General features: G+C 35.9%; 1 protein-coding gene across 2 annotated transcripts in view; it reads left to right on the top strand.

The window, feature by feature from the left end:
- Positions 1-3,257: 3,257 nt before the first annotated feature.
- Positions 3,258-18,944, top strand: part of LMBRD1 (LMBR1 domain containing 1) — a 153,971-nt gene continuing 138,284 nt past the window's right edge. Inside the window, exons 1-2 of one of the 2 annotated variants that reach the window (XM_031012196.3) lie at positions 3,258-3,389; positions 4,668-4,789. The gene's annotated coding sequence lies outside the window, so the exon portion shown is untranslated. Of the gene's footprint in view, positions 3,390-4,667; positions 4,790-18,944 lie in introns of those variants that run through there. The other variant, XM_063707694.1, reaches the window with a different exon arrangement.

Below are 18,944 nucleotides of genomic sequence, written 5' to 3'. Positions count from 1 at the left end.
AGTTCCTAGGCTTGTGCTTGCTAGTGGTCATCCTGAAGCCATCATGTTTCATCAGTTTCTATGAGACACACTGTGAGACACAGTGTCTTCTGCAACCCTGGGTTCTCAGGGTAGACACAATTTTAAAAGTGTAACTTTTCTCTTAGGCTTCCATTTTTCTATTTTCGTCATAAGAGTATTTCTCTGCTTATTAGATTGTTACTCTTGTTTTCCTACCTTCCAAAGGGTGGGTTTTCCCCACAAGAAATTATCTTTTAGCCTCTTTTTTCTTACTGGTCAACCCTCTGCCTTGATGATCTTAACTAATTTCATGCCTCCTAACATATCTCCTCTGTGAGAAAGACTCCCACCTCCCATTTCTAGTCCTGATCCCTTTCCTAATCTCCAAATTTAGTTTGGACTGCCTATGCAGCTTGACAGAGCGCTCAACTCAACACTTCCAAAATGTATTTTCTATTCCCATACTCTCAATTCTCAGAAAATACAAAGGAAAGAAATCTTGTTTCTCCTGAAAGAATAAAATAGGCCAGACAAAATGGCTCGTGCCTATAATCCCAACTTTTTAGGAGGCCAAGGCGGGCAGATCATTTGAGCCCAGTTCAAGTCCAGCCTGGGCAACATGGCAAAATGCAGTCTCTACAAATTTTTTTTTAAAAAATTAGCGGGTTGTGGTAACATGCACCTGTCGTCCCAGCTACTTAGGAGGCTGAGGCAGGAGGACTACCTGAGTCCAGGAGGTTGAGGCTGCAGTGAGCCATGATTGTGCCACTGCACTCCAGCCCAGGTGACAGAGTGAGACCCTATCTCAAAAATAATAAATTAATAAATTAATTAATTAATGGCTTTTGTAACTAGTACCACTAACACTATATTCCCACTCATCAAACATGAAAGTTCAGGATTTAAAAAAAAAAATTCCATTGTCATAGACTATATCACCTACTGTAATATATTTTACTTGTAATATTTTTTACTCTGCCTCCTGTTGTTCATTTTAAAACTACTCCCTAGTTCAGGCCCATTTTGCTTTCTACTATTATGGTAGTTTTCCAGTGGATTCCCTACCTCCAAAGCATGTTATTTATTGTTGCAACATTTATTCTTAAAATGTAGGAGTAATTATGTCACCTTCCTGCTTATAATCCTGAAAGGCTTCCTATGCTTTACCAAATTAAAAATAAAATCCTTGTCTCACATCTTGACAGCAGCTGTATCCTACTCTTTAACTTTATTTTTCATCATTTATACCAGAGATGAGGACAGTTTTTGCATCACTTGTGCCCAAATCCCTGGGTGCCTGTCAAGATGTGTATTTCTAAGGTACATTTTTTACCTACTGAAGCAAAATCTGTAGGTGTGGAGGCTTAGAATTTACAGTTTCAAAAACCTTCTTATACACTTTAAAGTTGTAGAAACATTATCCAAAATTCAGTCAAAGTTGTCAATTTGCTGATTGTCAAATATGGCCTATGCCTTCTTGCCTCTTTCTCTTTATTCATGCTCCTCCCTCTTTCTGGAATCCCCTTTTCCTTCTGATCTCTTTCTAGTTAAACCCTATGCATTCTTCATGAATTACCCATACCACATGCCAGGCCCATTGTAAGTGTTCCCACTAAACAAATGACTTATTTTCTTGGCAAGTTCCTCAACTTCTCTAGGTCAGAATTTCTTCAAAGTCAAAAACACTGTTTTAAACTAAATGATCTCCAAAGTAATGTTCTTCTTCCAAATTGTGATTCTTGTTTTTACATCTGTTTTGGTACTTAGCACAATCTGTCTAATGTTATGTATTTGTATGCTTGTCTTTGGATCTTTATACTATAAGGACCTGAAGAATACAAACTACGTCTGTTGCTATCTGTGCTCTGCAGTGCTTTGCAACATGTGTGTCATGTAAGTGGCTTAAAGGAGGTAGACAGATATGAAATTTTTGCTATGCTTTTGCATCCTGGATTTTCCTGCCTTGACCATAATAATCTGGGCATATGTGCTTGATTTATATTGAAAATGAATCTGATGGTCCTTCTAAAAGATTAAATATTTAGTATAATTAAATACTACAGTGTTAATGACATTTACTATGGTATTAACATAAAGGAATGTGCAGCATGAGACATGGACATCAAAATTCCATTATAAGAAGTAACATTTTTAGTTCTCTTCAGAAGCATTTTGATAGTTCAGGGCATTTATGATACTAGTAACTTCTTAACATGCATAATAGGTCAACTGTAATTCAGTGTTATCAAAGAAAAAGATCTATTTGAAAGAAGTCAACACATAGAAGTTAATTACATTGATTTCTGTAATGCAGAAATGACTATTTATATTTAAGTACTCTGAGAAATGTGTCTGAAATTTAGCCTGCAATATTAGCAGACTGTCAAGGGATTTTACTGTTTCTGGGTATATGCTGATATATTCTCTGATAATGAGAACAAATTTCCACTAGCGTATTCAAGAAATAATTAGACAAATAAACTATAGCAAGAAGAATGATGGTTAGATATCAGGAGGAACTTGATATCACTATGAAGTCTATAAAGTCATAAAAATAATATTAGGAATAAAAATATTAGAAATAATATTAGAATAAGTATATAGTCTCTTTATAGAAGATGAAAAAAATATCTTTTCAGTCTGCATTATGCAAATGGGTCAAAAGCACATACCACTTATGTCATGTGAACAGATATAAAATAGGGCTTACTAGGGGAAAACATAAAAAGAAATATTAGAGGGTATACAAATAACTCAAATCTCGTTGCTAAGGTCAGACAAAGATAGTTTGCACACGCTATGTCTGACAGTCCAGATAAGACTCTCCTCCTCAACATTCTGCAGATGTATAGGATGGAGAATCAGGAAACATCTATATGACCATGTAATGGTGGAAGCTCCTGTTTGAGCAAATGGCATTGTTAGAAAGGGATAATTTCTGGAACCCAATGTATGGTAACCGCCAGTTTTTCAGTTGCACTAACTCTGACCTGTAGAATCTGCTCACTCCCTAGCTGAATGCCCTGAATCACAGTCAAAAAAGCATAGCAAAGGCTTTGAGAACAAAATTGTGAGATAACCCGCTGTACAAGACCTACACTAACTTCTGAGTGGCTTAGCCAAGGGGCAGACACAAAGAGCACAGCAAAAGTTTGCTACTAACCCAACATTGCATACAAGAGATAAGCCAGAACTTTGCCTGTGCACACAAAGAAAAAAAACACTCTCCAGAGGATTTCAACAGGATCCAGAGTTTCACAACATAACGTCTAAAATATCCAGGATACAATGCAAAATGACTCAGCATACAAAAAATACAATGAATTTTCAAGAGAAAAAGTAACCAACAAATGGAAACTCCAAGATGATCCAGATGTTAGAATTATCAGGTAAAACTTTACACTAACAATTTTAACGATCCTCCTTCAGGTAAAGCTGAACATTCTTGAGATGAATGAAAAGTTAGAAGGTATATTCTGCATTTATTGGTTGTCATATTCTGTCGTGTTTCATATATGTCCTTTAGGCATTAACTGCATTCTTTAAACCTTCTGTATTCTTATTTTTATTTTTATTTTACCCACATATTACAACAATTTGAGAGAGACTCTATAATTATAGATATTGTTTATGCCTTTGTGGCTCTGCCAGTTTTAGATTTATAAATTTTGAACTATTATTAAATACATACAAATTTGATATTTGATATCTTATTTAAAAATTCAACATTTATCATTATGAAGTTACACTCTTTATTCTTAGTAAAAATTTTAGACTCAAAGCCTATATTTTATATTAATATATATTAATCATATTAAATATACATGTTATATATTATGCATGTTAATTATACAATTCACTCTCTTTCTTATATTTTAATTTTTATTTTTTACCAGGAAAGGGTTGCGGCCTGGATAATTTATTCTTTCATTTAGAATTACCTGTTATAGTTTTTTCTTCATTTTTACTTTAATCCTATTTCTATCTTTAGTTTTTTAATGTATCTGTTGTGATTAGGATTTTTAAAATCTAGTCTGACAACATTTCTTTGCAGAAGTATTTGGCCCATGTATGTAGAATGTAATTCTGGAATCACTGGGCTTCAATCTTACACCTTATTTTCTGCTTTTTATTTGTAGCCTGTTTCATATTTCGTTTCTTTTATTCCTTTGAATTAATATTTTTTAGCATTTCATTTTTTCCACTACTAGTTTGAAAATTATATACTGTTTTTTCTTTTGTGTTATTCTAGAAATTATAATGTGCATTACTTCTCAAAGTCTAACATTAATAAAAGTTTTTATTCTTTACAAATAATATTAAGACCTTACAACGTTAACCTGATATTTCACCTTCTCCAGCATAACTGATGAAGTTATTTATGAGTTTTTCTAGTCCTTGTATTGCTTCAACATTGTATTTTTTTAAAAAAATTTACAATTGTGAAATATGTAAAACATAGATAAGTGCATGTAATGCATAAGTACATTTTGGAGAATAATACTAAAATTAACACTTAAACATCACTGAATAATATGGTTTGGCTGTGTCCCCACCCAAATCTCATCTTGAATTGTAGTTCCCATAATACCCACGTGCCATGGGAGGGGCCAGGTGGGAGATAATTGAATCGTGGTGTGGTTACATTCATGCTGTTCTTCTGATAGTGACCGAGTTCTCACGAGATCTGATGGTTTTATGAGGGGCTTTTCTCCCTTTGCTCAGCGCTTCTCTCTCCTGCCACCTTGTGAAGGAGAATGTGTTTGCTTCCCCTTCCGGAGACTGAACTGTGAGTCAATTAAACCTCTTTTCTTTATAAATTACCCAGTCTTTGGTATGTCTTTATTAGCAGTGTGAGAATGGACTAATACACTGGGCCTAGAAAATGAAGCTTTAAAAATCTGTTAAAGCTTCTTGTGAGCCACTCCCACCTCCCCATATTAGCTTCATTTTTCCGCAACAGAGGAAACCACAATTTTTGTCTTTATTTTGCCTTTGCTTTGGTAGCTTTACTACATATGTATCTCTAAACAACATATTGCATAATTTTGCCCATTTAAAAATATTATATTACTAAAACTATACTACATATATTCTTTGGTAACCTGCTTTTTTGCTCAACATTAATTTCTGTAATCTTTTCATAGTGATGTGTACAGTAGTTCATTTTCATCACTATGTGTATTATTGTAAAGGGAGAAGTATTTGATGGGCATTTGGGTTGTTTCCATCATTTTTGTTACTATTTTTAAAAAGCTGCTAAAACATTCATGTACATGCCTTCTTGTGAACATGTGCAGAAATTTCCCTCAGGTATAATTCTAGAAGTTAAAATGCTAGATAGTATGGTGTATGCCCATGTTCAATTTTATAATATAATAATGCCCTGTTATTTTCGAGACACTGCCAGAGTAGTTTTCATTACTCTACACCCTTGCCAACACTTCAAGTGTTTGTCAACTTTGAAGTGTTTTTCCATCATGTAGGTGGGAAGAGTTCTTCATTTTTTGGTTTAATTTGTATTTCCCTGAGTACTAAAGTGTTTGAACATCCTTTTATATATTATTGGCCATATATCCTATGTGGGTCCATATAATATTAAGGTAAAAAAATAGGCAAAATTAATCTATAGTGATAGAAGTTATAATAATAATTATCATGTAATAAGGAGATGGGCAGTTGCCAATTTGTAGAGGTCATAAGGAAGCTTTTTGGGGGTGCCATATACGTTCCATAGCTCCATCTGGGTGTCGTTACAAAGTGCATGCATAAGTAGAAATTTATCAAGATATAAACTTAAAATTTGTGTACTGTGCTGTAGATGTTATATAGCAATAAAAAAATGCTCTCAGCTGAAAAGGGAAAGGTAAATAACATCACAGCATTTCTAAAACAATAATAATTAAAAAGCCATATAAGGGAATATTGGAGATGCAATTGAATTAGAAATTTGAGGCAAAAATCATCACCTTAAAACTATGTCAATAAAAATAAGTAATAAAGATAAAAGCAAAAATGAATGAAATGAAAAAATAATAAAAATAATAAATAAGTAAAAATATTGGGTCTTTAAAAACTCAAGAAAATAGGCAAATATCAAGAACACAAAATAAAAATGATTAGGAGAAAATAACCATTGAATAAAGGACTTTTAAAAATTAGTGAGACTACCTTTCACAAACTTCTGCAAATAATTTTTAAAACATGAATTAAATGGATAATTTGCTAGGAACACACAATTTGTCAGAAGCGACCACAATATAGAAAATTCAACACACTATTTCCCATGGCATATTGAATTTTCTTAGCAGTCTCTATTAAAATTAGACATGTATACTTTAAGACCAAGTTCATATGTATATATATATAACTACCTACCCACAAAACATTTTACAGGTACTTTTAATAAGGGAATTATATAAAATCTTTGAAATCAATAATTGAATGATGTTTCAGAATTTAGAAAAAATAGAGACAATTTATATTTTATTAAGCAGGTTTAAAAGTAACAGCCTTAAAATGTACAAATACTATTTTTTAAATTTTAAAATATATAATATAATATATAATATTATAGGCATGAACCACTGCACTCAGCCAAAATGTACAAATAATCAGTTAGAAAAAAAGTAGGAAAAAACCCTATTTACAATTAAAACAGAAAAGATAAAAATACTTAGAAGTAAACTGAAAATAAATTCTTAAACCCTATGTCTTTGTTTGGGCTGTTATAACTAGTACTATAGACTGGGTAGCTTATAAACAACAAACATTTATTTCTCACAGCTCTGGGGGCTGGGAAGTATAAGATCAAGGGGCCAGTAGATGTGCTGTCTGGTGAAGGCCCATTCCTCATAGATGGCAACTTCTTACTGTGTCCTCTCATGGTGGAAGGATTAATGAACTTCTATGGGCCTCTTGTATAAGGGCACTAATCCTATGTATGAAGGCTCTGCCTTCATGGCCTAACAACCTCCCCAAAGGTCCCACCTCCTGATACCATCAGCTTGGGGTTTAGGATTTCAACATATACATTTGAAAGGGACATATGCACTAAGACTATAGTACCCTATATGGGTAAATCTTTAAATATTACTAAACTATGTAAAAATACACTTGAAACTTGAGTACATAGAAACATCTTATGTCTATATAATTATCAAAATGTTTTATTTTCTGGAGTTAATTTTAAGTCAAGTCAATTTTAAAATTTACACAGAAAGCAAAAGTAAGAGTACTTAGAATAATCCTGTAAAAGAAGAGAAATAAGGAATGTATTAGTTTGCTAGAATTTCCATAACAAAATACTACAAATTGGGTGACTTAAACAATGAAAATTCATTGTCTCACAGTTCTACTATCTAAAGATCCAAAATCAAGATCTCAGCAGGTTTAGTTTCTTTCTGAGGGCTGTGAAGAAAGGATGTTCCAGGCCTCTGTCCTTGGCTCGTAGATGGCCATTTTCTCCCTATGTTTCTTTCTCTTTTTTTTTTTTTTTTTTTTTTTTTTTTGAGCAGAGTTTCACTCTTTCACCCAGGCTAGAGTGTAGTGGTGCATTCTCAGCTCACTGCAACCTCCTCCCTTCAGGTTCAAGTGATCCTCCTGCCTCAGCCTCCCGAGTAGCTGGGATTACAGGCGCCTGCCACCACACCTAGCTAATTTTTGCATTTTTAGTAGAGACGGGGTTTTGCCGTGTTGGCCAGGCTGGTCTTGAACTCCTGACTTCAGGTGATCCACCCACCTCGGCCTCCCAGAGTGCTAGGATTACAGGTGTGAGCCACTACGTCTGGCCCTCTCTATGTTTCTTTACATCATCTTCCCTCTATGCAGGTCTGTTTCCAATTTCCAGTTTTTATAAGCACACTGGTTAAACTGGATTAGAGTCCATGCTATTGACTTCATTTTACATGATTCCTCTGTAAAGAGAGTATCTCCAAATGAGGTCACTTTCCTGAGATAGTGAGGATTAAGACTTCAACTTATACATTTTGAGGAGACATAATTCAACCCATAACAAGGGAGAACTAGCATTTCCAAATAATACAATATCCCATAAAGCCAGTGAGATACTGGCTGATATGAATAGATAGACCTATGCAACAGAAAAGTAAGTACAGAAATAGACCCAAGCACATAAGCAAATTTGCTTAAAATTCAAATTCAAACCCACATCAATAATTAGGAGTCCATAGTAAAAGACTATGCTATTAAGAAGTAGTAAGTGCTCTTACTTTAGAAAAAAATTGGGTTGTCCAAAAGATTGAAATGTAGAATAATAATATATCATGTATCTATCATGTATTATTAAGGAAAACCAAGATATTTGGTGTGGAGCACTAACCTTTGGGGATTATAATCACAGAGACAAATATCACTGTGCCGTGCTCTGAAGTTTAATAATGGGATAGATGGACATAGCTCCTAACAAAAGGCAATGACTAAAATGCCTTGGAATTTGGAATTTGGCGACTTCCAGTCTGTCCTTTATGGCCACTGGACAAAGCAGGGAAGTCAGGCAAGTGTGCCTGGGAGAGAGCATATGGTTGTGAGAATTTTTTAAAGTGTCAGCTGGGGCACCCCCAGAAAAGGCAAACAGAGCAGATGGGCATATGGCAGTAGAGGAGGGAGCACTGGGAAATGGGCAACAAGGCTGCTGGCTGGCCTGGGCCCAGGACATGTGGGAGTGACAAGCTGAATAACACACCAAAGCAAGAAAGATAACATTCCCTGTTACAAACAGGTTCATACTGAAAAGACTAAAGCAGAAGAGATTGTAGGGAAAAGAAAAAATCAAATATATATATAAAGAGACAAAAATTGTTCAAAGAAATATATCTGAACTGCTCCACAACATTGGGGTACACTGTAGTTGTGTCTCTTTTAATGTTAAAATGAATTATTAAATCTCCAATGTGGTCTATTATCAAGAATTTTAGTATCACCAACCACCCAATAACCTCAAGGGCATACTCATTCTGAAAGCATCAGTATGCTTCTAGCCACAGAGAGCCAGGGCTAGAGAGCGAGTACAGTACACAACTCCATTGCTTACTGCTATTGCTAAGTGTTGTCATGAGAGACTGGTTTGATGGAGCTTCAGAGTCCTGTCCATTGCTGCAGGGCAACTCTTGCTGGTTCAGGGCCATGCACAAAGTCATAATGGTGCCCCATGTTGGGAGGCAAGGTGGTCTTTCTTTTAAATTAACTTTCCCTTGCTCAGTTCTTATTATCTAAAGCCTAACCACTGTGGCAGAGTCAGGAGGCACCTTCCAGATCAAGTCAGAATAAATCCTCACATAAAACTTGAGGACCAACTTAGGCACATTTATTTGTATAGGGACCTACTTTTCCCCAAATGACTTAATTTAAAAGGTTTCTTGCTTTCCTTGAACCGTGAGGCCTAATTAAAATCACTGTGATGGTCCACATAGCTGAGTTTCCCAAATTTGTATCTCAGGGAACAAGGTTTAGGGATTGATTCATTTTTTCTAGGAGAAGGCCTTGGATTCTCCTCCCCAGTAACCACCTTTGGTGTACCAAGACCTTTGGTGAGGAGTTGAGGGGCAAAGAGGAGGCTGAAGAGTGGGGGTAGCATTGGTCCAATGAGTCTATTTTCCCTGCTTTCATGTAAGTGAGAGAGACCCTGAATGATTCTTCATAGAAAAAATAGCTATTTTAGAGAAACTTTCTGTCTTGCATTTCTGAGTTAGCAGAAGGAGCAGTCACTTCTCTTATTAAAATATGTGTGTGTGTGTATGTGTGTCATGTATTTGCCATATTAAGCACCCTATTTTATGCAAATGAAGCACTGTAAATAGGGATGATTAAAGACTAGTGCATGTGCTTGTAGTTTTTTAGAGTGGCTGTTTCATTCATTCATTTGACAAGAAGTTATGGATAATTTCCTGTGTCTCTACACTGAAGATGTGCATAACATGCATAACCCCAGGCCTAGAGGCTAAAGTCGTAGAAATCGATAAGTTAAATGGACCATTTTAACACAACACATAAATTCATATGCTAGCTAATGAGTACAGTGTTGTGCAATTATTAAAAAGGTTGTATTAATTAGGTCTCTTTTATTGTTGCAAAGACAGAAGTTCCTTGAGAATATCTTAACTCATGTGGAGCTTATTAAAAGGCTCCATGTGGAAAGCAGAAAAACAGAAATCATGCTTATTCATCTTGGCCTCGTTGGGGAGTCAGGAAATTTCCCCAAACCAAGCCCCCCGCAAAAAAAAAAAAAAAAAAGAATCTCCTTCTGTAGGGCTGGTTTCATGGACTTCAGAATGTAGAAAGTCATTCAGGAGCCAATCAATTCTATCAATTCTTACACTAAATATACTTTTTCATCCTTTCTCTTATTTGCTACTTTGATTAAATGTCCACTTACCTCCTTCTTTTGGATTCAGAGCTTGCATTTCTTCCTTTCTCATTTTTGATTACTCACAACCTCTGCCTTCTTAGTTCGATTGCCAGATATTTGCTATTACCTTCTTTCTGTACACCTTTCTCCTTCTCTGTTTACTAACTGGCCAACTACTTCTCTCCCTCTTTTTTAAAAATTTAGAACTTCATGAATTTGTATTCAGTTTATCCTCATTGTCATTTCGGGCAAAACTCTTGGGCCTGACCCTCTTGTTTCCTACTTTGCAGTCTACAGACTGGCTGTTCTCCTCTTCCCCAATTTTATCATCTGGCCAAGAAACCAGAATCATACCAGGTATAACATGGCCACTAATGTGTTCCACTAGTCCCTGCAACAAAGGGTTATGAGCAGGGTTCAAAGGGCCTGCGGACATGAGAGGCAGTTGGCAACTATGTCTGCCCAAACAAAGATGAATGTCAATATTTATAATGACTTATAACAACATTCAAACTACCAATCACAAAATTTTGTTGGCAATATAACACCTATGTGTACAGAGGTTGTCAAGATAAGTTATAAAGTGATGCCCAGACACTTTTAGGCTTCTATCTTGTAGATTACAAACCCTCAGCTTTCTGAAGCACAGGTGAGTGGTTTCATGTGAGTGGCTTTGTGTGAGTCCTAGTGTTATAATTTTTGGTTATTCAGGTATTTTCTTCTGATTTTATATGTACATAACACATTAAAAATATGTAAATAATTGTTTTGGGAGCCTATAAAATATTTTAGCATAACTATTACAATAGACTAAATCAATAGTAATAATTTTAGTGCCAAAATTTCAAGAAGCATTTTATAATTATCTTATTTAGTAAAGCAAAACAACAATAGTTGAGAATTCTCTAAGTCAATTTTTTATTCTGCATTTTTATTTTCAGAAACATTTTACAAAATTAATACGAGCCTATATTAAATCATCTGGTTCATTTGAAGTACCTGATAACTGAGTACTATCTTGCAGTTTATATTTTCTGTCTGTTTTGCATGGAGTAAGGGTAAGGTAACAAACTGAATGTGTGAAAGTAGTTCCTTGGTTGGAACAAAAAAATGTCATGGTAGAATTGATGGATCCTGTGACATATGATAATACAGGCTTACTAACCTCACAAGAATCTCTTTAGTTAGTCAACGTTATACAGTATTCACATTGTGAACAGATGGTTTTAAGAATACTATCATGTACATCCCATTTTGTAATTAATATTTCATTAGCAGAAAATATGCAATGACAAATAGTTCTATTTCCAGTTCCAGCAATAATTAGATTACATACCCATTTAATACATATTTCAATAGTGCCAGTACTCATATTATCTCCAAGTAAAAACAAAAATTTATACAATTATCAAATGACTCCACTATAAAACTGGCACTCCAGGATTGCTCACTGGCAGAGATTTAGTTAAGCATAAGGCCTGATTATACTTAATTTGCAAACAAAGACTTGAAGTTATTAATACCATTTTGTACCATATACTTATGGGAACAGATATTTTCTACATTTGCATTATTGAAATCAAAATGTCAAAAGAGATTAATTATAAAAGCAGACATGAGTCTGCATCTTTCTACTATTAAACTCAGGACTGAATGATTTTTTTTCAGCCAAATGCCACTATGCATCACATTAAAATAATGTTATTAACATGATTTTATCTTCTTTTTAAGTTTCACTTGAATTTTTATTTGTTGTAAAGTTGTGTAAAGCCTATACATTCATTCATTCATCCATTGTTTTACATTTTTACTTATTTAAATAGCATCATGAAAATAAGTTGTCATTAGATTGCCCCAAAATGTTTTCCCATTTAAAAAGGACTAATTTATGTATTGCTCAAGTTTGAGAAACAATGGCTAATTGTGGAAGAGATGGAGGATTTTATTTATGTTTAATTCCAAAACACAGAGCTACTTCTCAAAAAGAAGGCAGTTAGGAAAAGAAGACCCAGATACTTAGCAAGATATTCGTGAGTGAGAAAAGTGTACTTAAAAAGGCAACAGAAAGACAGAAGCAGTGATGGGGGCACTGTTAAGCAGGAAGTGGTGCTTAGTGTGAAAAGCCAGCCTGTCCGTCTGTCAGGAAAGTTTTCTGGGAAGGAACCACAGAGAGGGCAGTGAGAATTTTTTTCTCATCTGCAAGGCAGATCCAGGAGACAAGCTTTTAACTTTGTGGGGGCTCCTCCTCAAGAAAAAGAATGGAAAATTATGAATACAAAGTTAGACTCAAAAGTAAACTTTAATTTAGAATGAGAAAAACAGATTAGAAAATTTTAACAGATGCCAAATACCACAGACATCACAAAATCTAGAAAACAGCCTTCATTTTGGCTCCACACTTTCAAAAATAGTGTCTCATCCACTACCCACAAACTTCTTGGTTTGAGACATATTCATGTCATAGTATACAAACCTCTGGTCTTGCCTTTGTGTCATAGTGCACATCAAATTGGAATCATGGGCAATAAGAATATTCCTGAAAGCCATTGCTACACCTGGATGCCTAGCAATAACTTAACTAAACATGAGAGTAACTCCATGTAAATACAACCCACTCAATCTAAACTAAATGCATCCCTAACCCTACTTAACCTGAGCTGGAGCCTCAGAATGCCTGCAGCCACTCCAATGATGCTCATATGAGGCAAAATGTGAAAGTGAAAATGGAAAGAGACAGTGGTCTCAACAGACTGAAGCGAAAATACATTACTTACAAAAAATTTACAAAAAAACCATAGGTCCACGGGAACACATTGCTAGGCCTTTTTTTCCACAGGACCATGGAAAACACCTGTGCAAGTGGATCATTGGCGCTGAAGCTCCATTAACACGGTGGTAAATCTGCCCCTGCAGACATGTGAGAGAATATGAGAGTGAGGTCTAAAGAGAACTTAAAAGAAGTATAATTACTCTAATTACCCTTTGGTAATTTCTCATGGGCATGAATCAAATCTCCCTTGCTTCTAATTATATTTTTATGCCCAACTGGTGTTTCTTTGAATGTGAGTCCATGAGACTGGATTACAGGTAGCTCCAGAAACGTATAAGTTACAAGGTAATTAGGTAATAGTAAACAGATGATTGATTTGGGTACATGGTAACGGTAAAGACTGAATGGTTTTCAAGAAACTTGTGAAAACTTGTATTTGCACATCAGGAAAAAAAAAAAAAAATCTGGCCTGAAGAAAGATGAGTTGTAATCATCAGAAATGATGGGACAACTCTCTATCTTTCACGCCATCTTCCCTTGAAAATTAAGCTTATTCTAGTACTGGTCAGATGTTAATTGACATACAGACTTAGCAAAGAAAAAGCTGTGTGTGTGTGTGTGTGTGTGTGTGTGTGTGTGTGTGTGTGTTTGAGTTTGCTTAAAAGATATAAAAAGGAAATTTCTTGAGAGTTTTCCGTTGACAGACCAAAGTGAGTGACTGAAGCATAAGTCTCAGATCATTGATGTTTATTGAGCCGGCCTGAGGGTTCACCTGGTTAAAATGCAAGTCACAGATGCATTCTGTGATTGTGTTTTCCAAAGAGGTTCTCAGGAAGTTTAGTATTTACATATTTTCCTTTAAGAAAAGGGGCGGGCAGGTAGCAGTGAAACTAATGATTACATACTTGTAAGGTTTTTAGTTAGTGCCTAATAAATCTACATTTTACATAAGATAAGGTGAACATGTGAAGAAAAAGGGAATAGAGGAAGCAGACATCTCAGGCAAGGGTAAAAGAACAATTGATTTCATCTTGTCTTTGTTCTGTACCTGGAAAGATAAGCTAGTGATCAACATTATCAGTGTGGAGTCTTTTGAAAGGGCTAGTTTCTGTTTAGCCCTCAGAGTAGAAAGCCTAATGGTGGTTAGCAAGGGAGGGGGTTATAATGAGGCATGTCTGAACATCCATCCTGTCATGACTGTGAATTCAGCTTCCAAGATTTCTCTCGATTCCCCTTGGCCAAGAGAGATGTCAATTCAGTCAGTTGGGGGCTTAGAATTTTTTATTTTTATTTCTCACTATCAAATTTAACTACCCAATCTGCATTCCATTTCAATATGAGAAAAGGCTTCTGTGAAATGACAATCCATCTAGAAAGTATGCATGTGGACATATGTTTATGTATTGATAAAAGTAATTTTAAAAGTCAAAATTTGATATCTTATTGGTGCTAGATTTTTTTTTTCTAAGTTCTCATTTGTAGAAATAGCATTGGCTTTTTATTTGGTACAATTCTTAAGCTGTCTCAGCAAAAGGTTATCTATATGTGATGCTAAAAAATGAAATAGATACAGAGCCAACATTACTGAAGTCATTTCGTCTATCAATATTTGATTAAGTACATAACAGAGTAAAATAAAAAACCCAAAATTTAAATAAATAAACCTTCGTTTCAAAATTAAATGGAAATACTAAAGGCCTATGCAAATTTTGACATTGTTCCTTCTTTTTATTCAGGGCTAAACCTAGCCAGCAGTATTTTTTATAACATCAATTTATTCATATTTTTAAAATTAGAAACATCCTTTTAATAGGAAAGCTGTATTTTAATATAAAGCTGAAACATTATATACTTAGTTATTCTGCAAATAATTAGAATCTTTTTTGAACTATAGCTATCAGTGGCTGTCTTCATTTTGCACAATACAAAATGAACAATAGACTTTCATTAAAACAAGGATATTCGGCCTTTTCTTATTTAGAAATATCAGTTTCTCATTAACTACTCAAAAATTGAAATAGCATTGTTTTTCCACTATTGCTAGAACATGAAGTATCTGTGAAAAACGCCCTCTTTGTCTTCACCAGCAGTCCTGTTTTCCTTGGTATTATTCTATTTAAACAAGTCTTTCCCCTTCTGCTGAATGTCTTCCATTTGCTCCTCCAGATACACGTTCCATCCTTCTCCACTCTGCTCTGTGCCCCAGGAGGCTGATCATTATGTTTGCAATAAATAGGCTCCCTTGCCTTCTGTTTTCCTGTTAAGTACATTCAAAAAGAGTAACAGAGTATTTATCCCCTGGCTCCCTTCTTGAGGGACTGTAGGTGACAATGGCTACTAGAAAGCTCTTTCCTAAGTGTATAGGTCTTTTCAGATTCCAGTAACCTCCTTGTGAGACAGGGAGTGACGTTTCAGTGGTGGTAATGATTTCCTGTTTTGACAACTCTAGGGTTAGTTTCCCTTTTTCCTGCTCACATCTTTGTAAATAGTCCAATCATTGAACTCTTCTTCTGAATCACTTTTAGATGATTAAAAGTACACTTTTAGATGTACTACCCTCTGTTTCTTGCCAGAATGCTGACTGATTGACTCCTCCTTTTTTTCTGACTACCTCATTTCTTCGGAGTTCAAGTTGTTAAAAAAAATGATCTGATAATCGAACTTAAATTCATGTGTTCAGTGAGACAAAGCAAGAACCTTTCTTAGGGGGCTGCTGCCTGCTCCCCTTGCCAAGCATGGAAATAGAGAAAAATATTGAATTCCTTTAAGGGAAATTCCAGACACCTGGTTAGCCCTGAGAAGTAAATGAGCAACTTGATAAGCAAGAAGGCAAGAGTAGCTTAAAACTATAGCCAAGGGAATTAGAGTTTTGAGATGTTTGGTTTCCTTGTAACTGCTCAATGGGTTCACCTTGCCCACTGCTTAGACAGAGACGATTTATCAAGAGAGGGGAACTGCAGTGGAGAACGAGTAAGTCACACAGAGCCATCTGTGCAGGAGACTGGAGTTTTATTATTACTCAAATCAAATATCCTTGAGCATTTGAGGATCAGAGTTTTTAAAGATAATTTGGCAGGTAGGGGCTTGAGAAGTGGGGAGTGCTGATTGGTCAGGTTGGAGATGGAACCATAGGGGGTCGAAGTTGACTTTTTCTTGCTGTTTTCTCTTCATCTGGGTGAGATGATAGAACTGGTTGAGCCAGATTACTGGTCTGGGTGGTGTCTGCTGATCCATCCAGTGCAGATTCTGAAAATATCTCAAGCACTGATCTTAGGTTTGCAATAGTGATGTTATCCCCAGCAACTTGGAGCCAGAGGCTGCATGCCCCTAAACTGTAATTTCTAATCTTGTAGCTAATTTGTTAGTCCTGCAAAGGCAGACTGGTACCCAGGCAAGGAAGGGGTCTTTTCAGGAAAGGTCTATTATCAATTTTGTTTCAGAATCAAGCCATGAACTGAATTCCTTCTCAAAATTAGTTTGGCCTATCCCCAGGAATGAAGAAGGACAGCTTAAAGATTAGGAGCCAGATGGAATCAGTTAGGTGTGATTTCTGTCACTGTCATAATTTCCTCAGTTATAATTTTGCAAAGTCGGTTTCACCCTGTAGAAACTAAAGAGAACATCAGAATATATGTCCCTGAGTTGTTTCTTAGAAGCTGGTACCCCCACCAAATGGATCCACTGGCATGTAGACCTCAAATAAGAGGCAGTTGAGGACTGAACTCTTGCTTTAAATTTCTTCCTGAGGGGCATGGAGGAAGTCACGCCCACAGGCCAGACTTAATATTTCTTTCTTCTGATCCCAAATTTTTAAACAAAGCTTCTCTTCTTTAACCAATTGCAAGTCAGAAAATCTTTGAAATTCATATATGACCTGGAAGCACCCTGCCCCACCTGACTCTGCTTCCACCTTTGTAGGCCAAACCAATGTATCACCTCTATGTGTTGATTTATAGTTTTGCCTATAACTTCTGCTTTCCTGAAATTTACCTCTGCCTTTAAACACCCTTGCTTGCAAGCCATCTGGAAGGTTGGGTCTTACATTTCAGCTGCCCAATTATCCTTGCTTGGTACCCTACTAATAAAGGCCCTCCTTTCTCCTGCTGCAAAGCAACCTCGGTATGAATATTTGGCCTTACTGCACTGGGCAATGGGACCCCTGTTTGGTTTAGGAACGTAAGAGTGGCCCATGCCTTTTCTATGTTTCTTAGAAATGAGTTCAAATCTGAGTCACTTCTGCAGAAATCACCATTGACCTTATCCTCTCTATTTAACTTTTTCATTATTCCACCCCTTTTTAGTCAAGCTTCCTGAAAGAATATTTTACATTCATAACCTCTGTTTTCCTAATTCTCCTTCATTCCTCTAATCCAGTGCAACTTGTCTGCTTCCTATCCACTCCAGTGGAATTATTCTAGAAAATTCGTTAATGACCCCCCACTCATGTTGCCATACTCGGTGGGCACTTGCTAGTCCTCTCACTATATTTGGTATTGACAGCTACTCATTAGTTTTAAAAAGTATCTTCTCTCTTTGTTTCTATGATGTATTCTGATTATTAGTTCTAACCACTCTTTTCCTTTTATTCTCTCCTTAAAGTTTGCTGGTTTTTTAGGGTTGTCTATTTAGCTGACTATTATTCTCACTTCTACCAATTTTTCCTGGGAATTTTTTGCATTTTCATTGCTTCAGCTTTTACTTGAGTATAGATGACTCATACCTCTGTGGCAGGTCCCTTGGCTGAGTTTCCCGCCTATACATTCTATGAACTAGAGGTATCCGTGTTCCCCAGGCACCTCAAATCCAAGGTACCAACTAAAATCTACTACCTTGTTTCCTTCACTCTAAGGTGACATTGACTGTAAGATGCACCATCATTTTATAAATGATGAAGAACAAAATATACCAATTATAGTGGTAAGATCCCATCAATTTAAAGGTGAGTCCTAACATTAGAGATGTTAAAATGTAAAGGAGAAAAGTGCATCTTAGAATCTATGAAATACAGTTTATTTCTGTCATTCCTCACCCTTAATCTTCTCTTCTTCGTATGTTCCCTGTCTTCATTAGTGGCATCATCATTCTCCACATCTCTCAATTTACAATTCTGAAAAGCATCTCTAATGTTAACTCGGCTTGGCTATAATACTCAACTATTCAAATGCTATGTGTTGCCGTGAAGGTATTTTGTAGATATGATAAATATCTACAATCAGTTGACAAGTACAGTTGACCCCTGAATAAGTTAGGGGTTAGGGATGCTGAATCCCCATGCACTTGAAAATCTGCCTATAACTTTTGACTCTCCAAAAACTTAACTAGTAATAGCCTACTGTTGACTGGAAGCTTTACCAATAACATAAATAATTGATTAACATATATTTTGCATGTTGTATGTATTATATATTGCATTCTTCCAATAATGAAAACTAAAGAAAAGAAAATGTTATTAAGAAAATTATGGCTGGGCATGGTGGCTCATGCCTATAATCCCAGCACTTTGGGAGGCCGAGGTGGGCGGATAACCTGAGGTCAGGAGTTCGGGACCAGGCTGGCCAACATGGAGAAACCCCGTCTCTATTAAAAATACAAAAATTAGCCAGGCGTAGTGGAAGGTGCCTGTAATCCCAGCTACTCAGAAGGCTGAGGCAGAAGAATCGCTTGAACCCGGGAAGCAGAGGTTGCAGTTAGCCGAGGTTATGCCACTGCACTCCAGCCTGGGTGACAGAGTGAGACTTTGTCTCAAAAAAAAAAAATAATAATAAAAAAGAAAATAAAATCATAAGGAAGAGAAAATATATTTGCTAT

The sequence above is a fragment of the Gorilla gorilla genome, chromosome 5 (genome assembly GCF_029281585.2).
Source record: "Gorilla gorilla gorilla isolate KB3781 chromosome 5, NHGRI_mGorGor1-v2.1_pri, whole genome shotgun sequence".
Classification (NCBI taxonomy): domain Eukaryota; kingdom Metazoa; phylum Chordata; class Mammalia; order Primates; family Hominidae; genus Gorilla; species Gorilla gorilla.
Note: the sequence above shows the minus strand (reverse complement) of the source record. Positions and strands in the feature narration are given on the sequence as shown.